This window comes from Pangasianodon hypophthalmus, chromosome 2 (genome assembly GCF_027358585.1).
Source record: "Pangasianodon hypophthalmus isolate fPanHyp1 chromosome 2, fPanHyp1.pri, whole genome shotgun sequence".
Classification (NCBI taxonomy): domain Eukaryota; kingdom Metazoa; phylum Chordata; class Actinopteri; order Siluriformes; family Pangasiidae; genus Pangasianodon; species Pangasianodon hypophthalmus.
Window position 1 is genome coordinate 5,080,525 of NC_069711.1, and position 11,220 is coordinate 5,091,744.

Consider the following 11,220-nt stretch of genomic DNA (forward strand, 5'->3'; position numbering starts at 1 on the left):
TCAGAAATGTGCTGCTCTCCTCTGACTTAGTAAGTTTTAGTTTGTCAGGTCCCAGACAATGAGACAGACAGACTGGCTATACGAACAGTCAGTTGGCTGCCTTGAGAAGTCACAGATCTTCCCACATATAAAGACTGAAATCACTGCCTCTCTCACTCAGACATTATTTACTACATAAACTGTTTTATTTAGAGCACTGTATAAAGCAGCAGTGAGGGAGACACCGGATTGAATTTAGACAACCCTAATGACTGGGTTTTTACAGACCTTATCAAATCTGTAAACATGCCATGCTGTAATTTGACATGTTTAACCCTGCGAAAATACTGTTCTTTTTAACTAACCGTAATGACCTGTTTACCTTTGTCTATTAATTTTTTTTTTTACTATTAACCATTTATAATGGCTAATATTAGCCATTTACAAGATAAGTAGTTACTCTAGACTCTATATAATTGTTTTGATTCTTGTCGTTTAGTGAGAAAATATGATTCTAAGTTAAGATAGCAACAAACGCGACAAAAGCATGATGCTTTGCAGACTGCATATTGCACACCACATGCTTACATAACACATTGCAGATTCTCCACGGATTGAACAGGCTGATCGATTTAGGCTGCTGTTTCAACATCAGCATCCCGTGTTCTGCATGTGCAATAATTGCATTGCAAAGGCTGCCATAGCCAATTTTCACAACAACTAAGAGAAAATATTAAGCTCATGTAAAAACTAAATTTAACAGAAATTTTACTGAGTTTAGTCTAATTGAATGAGTTTATCATTACTGGTTTTGAACCAACTGTGCATGCGCGTTTCACATGCGCTCACATTCATGCACCAGTGTTCGTGAAACGAATCTTTTAAGTGAACGAATCGTTCTCGTTCACTTTCATGTACTGACTCATATTTTTCATTCACTAAAGTCCCGCCCGTGTGATACACGTGACTGCTATGGCAGCTTTTTTCTGCTTTTTAAAGACTGAATTAGAGTGTGGGCTGTGAAGGAGCATGTCATTGGTCGGACGTATTGAACGAATACGCCCCTTACTTTGAGTCTGGACGAGAGTGGTAGACCTACTGATTCTGAGCGAGCTGGTAATTGTCGTTCGTAAACGAAATGAACTAACTACGTGAACAAACGAGGATCTGCTGACTCACTGATGTCGGCTCGGCTGATGTATGTTCGTTCAGTTCGCCACCCTTTCAGCAAAAGGAGAAAAGAGGGCGGAACAGTGTGCGGCACTAAGACAAGCCTTATGTGTTGTTCATAGCTTAATCTGCTATACATGAATGTGTTATTCATAGCATAATTTGCTATAAATGAATGTATAAAAATGACTGATGGCTTTTTTTTATTTTAGCATTGAAAACTACTTCATACACGCATGTCACCAATATCAAACCTCCCCTTTATTTCCAAGGTCCTAGAAAAGGTTGTAGCACAGCAGCTATGCTCATACTTACATAGGAATAACATTCATGAAATGTATCAGTCAGGATTTAGGCCTCATCATAGCACAGAGACAGCACTGGTAAAAGTTGTAAATGACTTACTGCTGGCCTTTGATCAGGGTTGTGTCTCCTTGCTGGTGCTGCTTGACCTTAGTGCAGCTTTTGATACCATTGATCATGCTATTCTCCTCGATGGACTAAAAAATGTAGTAGGCATTAAGGGAATAGCCCTTTCCTGTCTCAGGTCTTATTTGACTGATCGTTATCAGTTTGTAAACATAAACGGTGACTTCTCTTCTCATACTAAGGTAAAGTTTGGTGTCCCGCAAGGCTCTGTTTTAGGCCCACTGCTCTTTTCTCTATATATGCTACCTCTGGGTAAAATTATCCGTAAGCATGGCATTAGCTTCCACCGTTACGCTGATGACACACAGTTGTATGTTTCAGCAAAGCCAGATGACAGACACCAGCTTAATAAAGTTGAGGAATGTGTAAAAGACATTAGAAACTGGATGCTTATTAACTTTCTCTTACTTAATTCTGACAAGACAAAAGTACTTGTACTAGGACCACATGCAGCTAGAAGTAAGCTTTCTGATTACATAATAACTCTGGATGACCTTTCTGTTTCAGCATGTGCAACAGTAAAAGACCTTGGTGTGATTATCGACTCTAGTCTTTCTTCTGAAGCTCATGTAGATAATATAACTAGGATTGCTTTCTTTCATCTCAGAAATATTGCTAAAATAAGAAATATATTGTCACTACATGATGCAGAAAAATTAGTTCATGCTTATGTTACCTCTAGTTTGGATTATTGTAATGCCTTACTGTCTGGATGTTCCAGTAGATGCATAAACAAGCTCCAGTTAGTCCAGAATGCAGCAGCGAGAGTCCTTACTAGAACCAGAAGATATGACCACATCACCCCTATCTTATCCACACTGCATTGGCTCCCAATCAAATTTCATATTGATTATAAAATACTACTATTGACCTATAAAGCACTAAATGGTCTCGCGCCACAGTACCTGAGCGAACTTTTGGTCTTTTATGATCCGTCACACCTACTCAGATCAAAAGGTGCAGGCTATTTGTTGGTACCTCGAATAATGCGGGCTACAGCTGGGGGTAGAGCTTTCTCTTACAAAGCCCCACAGTTATGGAACAGCCTTCCACTTAGTGTTCGGGGCTCAGACACAGTCTCAGTGTTTAAGTCTAGGCTGAAAACATATTTGTTTAGTCAAGCCTTTTGTGAATAGTTTTTTTAGGTACAGGGGCAGGTCTGGAGGGTTTCACAGGCATAGAGTGTTGTGGTGAACTGGGATGTTTGGATGCTGTTGCCCCCCCACTCTCACGCATTCACTCAGGTTTGTCGACAGTGGAGTGGCTGGCTGCCTTATGTCCCAGGGTGCCCTCATGTCTGTGTTAGCTTCTGGCTCTCCCTTTTAGTTATGCTGTCATAGCTAGTCTTGCCGGAGTCCTCTGCAAGCAAAGTACATCATGCTTAACCATTAGAGGACAAAAGCTCACCTAACAATCTCTTCCTTTCTCTCCATCTCTCTCTCTCCCTCACTCTCTGTCGAGCTACACATGCTACTTCTGAGATGCCAGTGATCCTGACCCCTTCTGCTCCTCCTCGCTGCCTGACCCATCCTGATGCCCTACTTCTGGTTGGCGTTCTCATCGGTTGAGTTCGCTCGCTGCTGCTGGGGGTGGCCCCATATGGACGGCCTGAAGAACTGTTTGGTTTGCTGGGGATGGTGCCACCTGGGGGCTGTGGAGATGGCATGGGGATCACATATGGGGAGCTGTATTGTAATGGCTTGGGACTGTGATTGCTATAGTGGCTTTGGGGCTGCAGTTGCCACGAGCAGCTTCGTACTCAGGACTCCATCAGTGGACAGTGGATAGATTTTAACCAGCCAAACTTCTTGCAAAAACTGTGATGAATTTATTGGTTGCACAATAGCACTATTTGTCCATATAGTACACAATAATAGAAGGGATTTATTTATAATCGCACTATCCGTTGCACCCAGATGAGGATGGGTTCCCTTTTGAGCCTGGTTTCTCTCAAGGTTTCTTCCTCATATCATCTCGGGGAGTTTTTCCTTGCCACCGTCGCCACTGGCTTGCTCATTAGGGATAAATTCACAGTGATAAATTCAAATATTTACAATATATTTTTGTGAATCCATTTATTTCTGTAAAGCTGCTTTGTGACAATGTCCATTGTTAAAAGCGCTATACAAATAAAATTGAATTGAATTGAATGTAAAAATATATGTATTTTTTATTTATTTATTTTTTTAATTACATTCATATTCATATAATCATAATCTTAAGCCATGAAAGTAGGCTTTATATAGCGTTCATCACACAGTATATATACACATACGTTGTCTAATATACGGGGCAATTAAATGTTTGCAGTGTAACAATAGGCCTGTAGGTGGCATACTCCCACATTTTTGAAAGTTGTAAGTTAGTAATAATAATAATAATGCATTTTATTTAATGACGCCTTTCAAAACACCAAAGGTCACCTCGCAAGCAGGCAAAAATAAAAACTAAAAATACAAATCACTACACAAGACAAAAGCACACAACAAACACTCCGCATATACAAATAAAATACAGTAAAGACTCAATAAAACATATTATAAAAAAGCCTGAATAAAAAGATATGTCTTAAGATGCTTTTTAAAAGTCCGCAGGCAATTGCTGTTATGAATATCAAGGGGAAGGGAGCTCCATAGGCGAGGGGCAGCATAGCTAAAAGATCTGGCAACCATAGTAGTTAGTCGAATCCGAGGTACCACAAGAGAAATTGGAGATGAGGATCTTAGAGCACGTGGAGGGGTGTAAACATGAAGAAGTTGAGTAAGGTATTGGGGTGCAAGATTATGAAGTGCCTTGTAAGTAAGTAACAGGATCTTGAATTCAACTCGATACCTTACTGGAAGCCAATGCAATTGCTGAAGAACTGGAGAAATGTGCTCAGTAGAAGATGTTCTAGAAAGAACACGAGCTGCAGAATTCTGAACCAACTGAAGCTTATATAGCAATTTAGATGGAACATCAGTGAGAAGGGCATTACAATAGTCTATACGTGATATGACTAGTGCATGAACAAGAACTGCTGTGTTATTGATTGAGAGAAAAGAAGGGAGACGGTTAATATTACGCAGGTGAAAGTATGCAGTCCGTGTGATATTACTAATTTGAGTTTCAAAGGATAGTGTACTATCCAAGATAACACCCAAACTTTTAACCTGTGAGGAAGGACAGATTGCATTATCGTCAATGTACAAGGAAAAACAATTCAATTTAGACAAAACTAATCTAGTGCCAACAAGTAAGGCCTCAGTTTTGTTGCCATTTAGCTTCAGGAAGTTAGCTGAAAGCCAATCTTTAATTTCAGCTAAACAACTGGACAAAAATGGTGGAGGAAAAGAACCAGTGGGTTTGGCAGACAGGTAAAGTTGGGTGTCATCCGCATAACAATGAAAATGAATACCATGCTTCCTCAAAATGTAACCAAGAGGGAGTATATAAATAATGAACAGAAGTGGGCTCAAAACAGAACCCTGGGGAACACCAGTGGTGACTGTAGATGTTCTTGATCTGAAACTTTTCAATTGAATACGCTTGAGTGCGATCAGAAAGATCCGACCTAAACCAAGACAGAGGAGTGCCAGTCATCCCAATAGAAGCTAACCTGTCCAGGAGTATCTTATGTGAGACAGTATCAAAGGCCGTATAACCAAATCTAATGGTTAATAGCCCAGAATCAGCTGCCAGAAACAGATCATTGGTTATTCTAACAAGAGCAGTCTCAGTGCTATGGTGGGGACGAAAACCAGATTGAAATTGTTCAAACAAATTATTATTGGAGAGATGTTCATGAATTTGAATTGCAATACACTTTTCCACGATCTTAGAGATAAACGGTAAATTTGAAATTGGACGAAAATTATCAAAGTTAAATGGATCAGATGCTGGTTTCTTAAGTATGGGAGTAATAATAGCAGATTTAAGAGATGGAGGTACAGAACCAGAAACAAGCGAGGTGTGAACAATTTTAGTAATCAGTGGCAACAGGGCTGGTAAACAAGCTTTCACTAAAGGAGTTGGTAGAGGGTCTAGCTGACAAGTCGAAGATTTAGATTTACTTATCAGACACACTATCTCTGAAGTAGTTGGTAATGTAAAGGTAGAGAAAGCAGAGTGAGGAGGTGCGTGAGAGATAGATTGACAGGGGCCATGGTGAAAAGTACTAATAAGTAATTGCTGATGAACATTTTTAACCTTAGACTCAAAAAATGTTATAAAACAATCACATAAGTCAGTGGAATACATATCAAATCAGGTCGCAAAATATTGTTAACCACTGAGAAAAGAAATCTGGAGTTCCCATTGCTGACTCCAATTATGTTGGAATAATAATCAGATTTAGTTTTGGACAGTGCATTTTTGTAGTATTGAATATGTTCAGCATACATTTCTTTATGAACAGTAAGGCCAGACCTGACATACAAACAATCTAATCTACGGCCTTTAATTAAGTTCACGCAATTCAGGTGTAAACCAAGGAGCTGAATGTACAAATGACACAGTTCCAGTTTTCACAGGTGCAATATCATCTAAATCCATCGTCGTAATATGAAACCAGTTCATCAACAGTAGAGAAATCAGATTTGCTGGAAAAGATGGCAAGTTCATCAGCAAGAGTAGACACAATGTTCTTAATATTCCGAAATGTGATCGGGCGACACGGGTTTACCTTAAAAACTGCCAGTTGGGCACAAAAAGACACCAGCAGATGATCTGATTGGGACAGGTCAGAAACAGTACAATTATAAGGTGTTATACCAGAACAGCAAACAAGATCAAGAATATGCCCCTTGGAATGAGTGGGCAGTGTGTTAAATTGCTGCATACCAAAACAATCCAAGCATGATAAAAATTCACTTGTAAATGCATTACTGACATTGTCTATATGTATGTTAAAATCACCCAGCATAATAACATTTGGAGATATAGAACATAGATAAGTCAAGAATTCAGAAAGTTGTCAATGTTTAATTACATCTTAAAAACAGAAATAAACCAAATTATTAGTCACATCAGTGATGATTAACCCTTAAAAAGACAAGGATGTAAAGAAACCTCAGATTTTTTATTCTAAACTCATCGCTATTTTCCAACATCATTAGGGTCCAAAAAAAGCATATTTTCTTTTTTTTTTCAGTTTTACATATTGTATAGCTAATGAACCTATGACTGAAATAACAGGAACAACTGCTTTGAGGTCTGCTGCTGTATGTGTGTGTTTTTTTGTTTTTTTTTTACCTGCTGCCATGTTACTTAAAGAGATAAACATTGATGAGTTCATTCCAGGGTTTAATACAAATCCACATGACTTCAGTATGTGCCTATTCAATTAGTTTTTGACAGACACACCACATTTATGCTGCTGACACATCTTGTTATGGAGGCTGTCCTCAAAAGTATTGGACTGTAGCTTCAATAGGATGGGTTTTCCAGGGTAGAAATGAGTAGATAATCAAAGACTTCTTCTATCACATCTCTCCCTTTCTTGTTTGTGTTTCTTTTCTGTCTATCTGTCTAGCCAACATTACAGAGAGGCCTGATTTAGCCTTGATGGAAACAGCCCCTCAGTTTGTTCTACATATCGATGCGATTGTAGGGTTTGTTTGGAGCTATGACAGTCTTGCCACTAAGCCAAAAGAACTGGACCCTAAGATAATTGAATAATTGACAGATTATATGTATTTTTAATTATGTTTAGTCAGATGCATTTATGTTTATGTTACTCAATTGCATCTGTGTCCGGGTAAAAAAATTTTGGGTGCCCCTATAAGGTCAAAGGGACAGTGCGATCAAAGGCACCCTCAGGCATTACAGTGATCATAAACTTGAATAACAAAATTATATTGTCGGGGAAAACCATTGGCTGGTCTTAAGAGTACTGTATATATTGTTTGTGACATATTTTTATTCAGGTTTAAAGGTTTGTTCCACAGACAGACTTTTGGGTTAAGGTTTTTAGAAGGCTGACACATTACCATCGATGCTGAGAAATGGAGTGTAAGTGGTAGTTCTGGCATGAAGACCTGTAGTCCATTCATCATTCATCCAAAAAATTCTACCAAATCAATGGGTTGCTTTGGCTTTAAAAGTCCATGAGAGCCTATCATTTCGCTGCATTCATCAAGCTGTAGTGGCAACCTCCACCTCCCCTCCCACACCAGTCTCTCCCCATGCTGCTGCAGGGGGAATTGCCGTCAAATTCTCTCGGCGGGATCTGATGGTTCCCTGGGATTCTATCAATGGGATTCTATCGAGCCATTGTGCAGGAGACACACCAAAGAATCTATACATGTATCCGAGTCTTTCTGGTAGAACTGTGCTACACTGCTACATTCAGTTTCTTCTTCTCCACACAAGAACTTTGGTCAAGCATACTTATTTTATGTTTTAGACAAAAACCAATACAATGGTGAGTCACCCAAAGACTGCTCAGTCAAATGCAAGAAAATTTAACATAATTAAACAACAAATTAATCAAGTCTTTCATTAAAACTATATATGAAAATGTCATTTTATAACATTTGTGCACTCATAAACTTCTACATTATTGATTAAGTACAAAAACTTTTTAGATTTCCAAACATTAGTTTTCCAGCACAAAATTAAATGTTTTATATATATATATATATATATATATATATATATATATATATATATATATATATATATATATATATATATAGTCAACAGTCAGGTCCGGAAGTATTTGGACAATGACAGAGTTTTTGTGATTTTGCCTTTATACACCACCACAATGGATTTGAAATAAAGTTCAAGTTCAAAGATCAAGGTGTGATGAAGTGTGGACTTTGAGCTTTATTTTAAGAGGTTCCACAAAAATATGGCATTTACCATTTTGGAATTACAGCCATCTTCAGCATAGTACCTCCATTTTCAGGGGCTCAAAGGTATTTGGACAATTGACTGACAAGAAGTTATTTGACCAGGCATGGTACATTCCCTCGTTACTTCAAGACAAATGAAGCAGATAAAAGGTCTGGAGTTGATATCAGGTATTGAGTTGGCATTTGGCAGCTGTTTGACTGGAGCTACCAATATGAAGTCCAAGGAGATCTCAATGCAACTGAAGGAGGCCATCATTAGGCTGAAAAAAAAAAAAAATATATATATATATATATATATATGTTATTCTTTAAAAAGAATTTTCCTCTTGTTGAAACTGTTGGATGTATTATTGATGAGAAGGATAGAATAACATATCAGTATTTTGCCATCACTGCTACAGATATTAAGCAAGAAGGAAATTCAGGAGAAACTTTCTAACTCTTCACAGGCAAGTTATCAGTCTGACCTCTCATCATTTTATGATGGAACCCATTTCAAAGAGAATGAATGTTTATCCAAATATGAAGTAACACTGTCTCTGCTTCTCTGTTGATGACTTCGAAATTGGTAGTCCACTTAGAATGTCACACAAAAAACACAAAATCACCGGCGTGTATTGGGTATTAGCAAATATCAAATCACAATTTCATGCTACACTAATGAGTATTTACTTGGCTGTTCTTTTACTTGGCTCTGCAAGGCTAATGATGTCAAGAAGTATGGTTATGGGACAGTGCTTGAGCCATTACTGAAGGACCTTGCAAAATTGGAAGATGAAGAACTTTTTGTTCCTGCATTGGGGAAGAACATTAGACTTACTTCATTTAGTGTGGTAGCAGATAGTTTAGGGGCTCATTCCATTGGAGGCTTTGTGGAAGGTTTTTCAGCATCACATATCTGCAGATTCTGCTTGGGGCATGTTGCAGATATCCAGGTAAAAGAGGTATGAACTGGCTCATTTGAGCCCAGAACAAAAGAGAAGCACTCTGCACATGTTGAAAAAGTTTTGGAAAATCCAAGTCTATGACATTGCTTTGGTGTATAAGATAAAAAAAATAAAAATAAAAAAAAGTGTGCTCTGACAAAATATTTTGTCTGGCTGGATATTTGATGGATATCCACCCTTTTCATAGAGAAGAGACAATTTCGTACATGGATTCCAAGATATCAGACCATAAACACAGGTTCTTGAATATTTTCCCAAATGAATGGCTTATTCCAAAACACCATTACCATTATCATTAGCATTATCCAGAGTTGATAAAATCCTTCGGACCACTTGCAGCTTTGTGGACTATGCGTTTTGAAGCAAAACATCGATTTTTTAAGCTTGTAGTCAGACAAAAACAACATATTCCACAACATTTTACGATCTCTTGCTGTTAAGCATCAGCTGATGCTTGCCTACTGTCTCTGTGGCACAGATATTTTCAAACCTGCCCTCTCGGTCACAAAAGTGACTACAGTTCCCTTGGAAGTATTAAAGGAGGATATAAAAAAAAGCAGTCTTAAAGAAGTATCCAGATCAGACAAGCATTCATTTAGCAAATACAGTGTCCTGTTATGGTACAAATTACTCTGTTGGAATGATCTTACCATATGGGTTCACTAGTGGACTACCCGAATTTGTTGAAATAAGACTGATGATCATTTTGTAGTGCAAACCTGTTTTTGTTGTGAATCGTTTCAATGCATGGTACATTGAGCACCTTAGAGGTTTTGAACTGGAAACCACAGAGATGATTATGGTACATTATGGTACTCGAGCATCAGGTATTGCAAGATCGTCTAGCAGCATACAGTGTTGGGATAAAACGGATGGTAACCCTGAAGCATCACATTGTTTTAACATAAGAGGTATACGCTGACAAGCTGTTCAGAAATAATTTTAATTGAAACACTAGATCAGTGGTTCTCAGTTCCGGTCTTGGGGACCCACTGTCTCATTTTGTATATCTCTTTTATCTTACCCAGTTCACTTAATAGAGCTCTCTGCTAATGAGCTGTTGATTTGGAATCATTTAATCAGTTGTGCCTTTGCACACGAGGGTTTAAATACACAAACTAATCAAAGGGCAAAAGGAAAACAGGTGAGACTAATCGAGAAACGCGAGGGGAGGAGACAGGACATAAACAAAAACAAAACACACGTGGCAAAGTAAACAAAACCCATGATAACATGGAAGCGCCATAGCTTTAATTGGTGATGACAATGCAAATAAATATGAACATGTTTATGGCATATCAGACAAATCTCAGAATTAGCACTTTGTACTTTTAATACTAAACTGTAATACAGTATTTTGCGCGATTCTCTTATTTCTCTTTTCACATGCATGTAAGATTCACTGCTCTACATCTGCCCACAGATAAACTCTATAAACAGCCTACTTTCATGACAAAAATGGTCATGAAATAAATAAATAAATAAATAATAATAATAATAAAGCACGTAATATAAGGCAGGTTTTTATTATAAGAAAAAGTATGATGAATAAATAATTATCATTAATTTATCAATTGCACGTTCATGAGCTGAACCCGTAGGAAATCAGCCAATCAGAACATGACTTCCACATGATTTACATGATTTCCATATAATATATTTCCATGCTGAAGTCATGTGGCCTTGTATTAAACCCTGGAATGAACTCATCAATCTTTATCTCTTTAAGTAACATTGCAGCAGTTTTTTTTTTTCTTTTTTTTTTTCAAACAGCAGCAGCTGACCTCAAAGCAATTGTTCCTGTTATTTCAATTGTAGGTTCATTAGCTATACAATATGTAAAATTGGGGGAAAAA

The 11,220-nt window shown here is 37.9% G+C and overlaps 1 protein-coding gene across 5 annotated transcripts in view; it reads right to left on the reverse strand.

Annotated features, from left to right (window-relative positions):
• The window catches only part of LOC113530384 (TSC22 domain family protein 1-like), an 88,594-nt gene that overhangs the window by 15,852 nt on the left and 61,522 nt on the right, over positions 1 to 11,220 (reverse strand). The gene's annotated exons all lie outside the window — the stretch shown is intronic.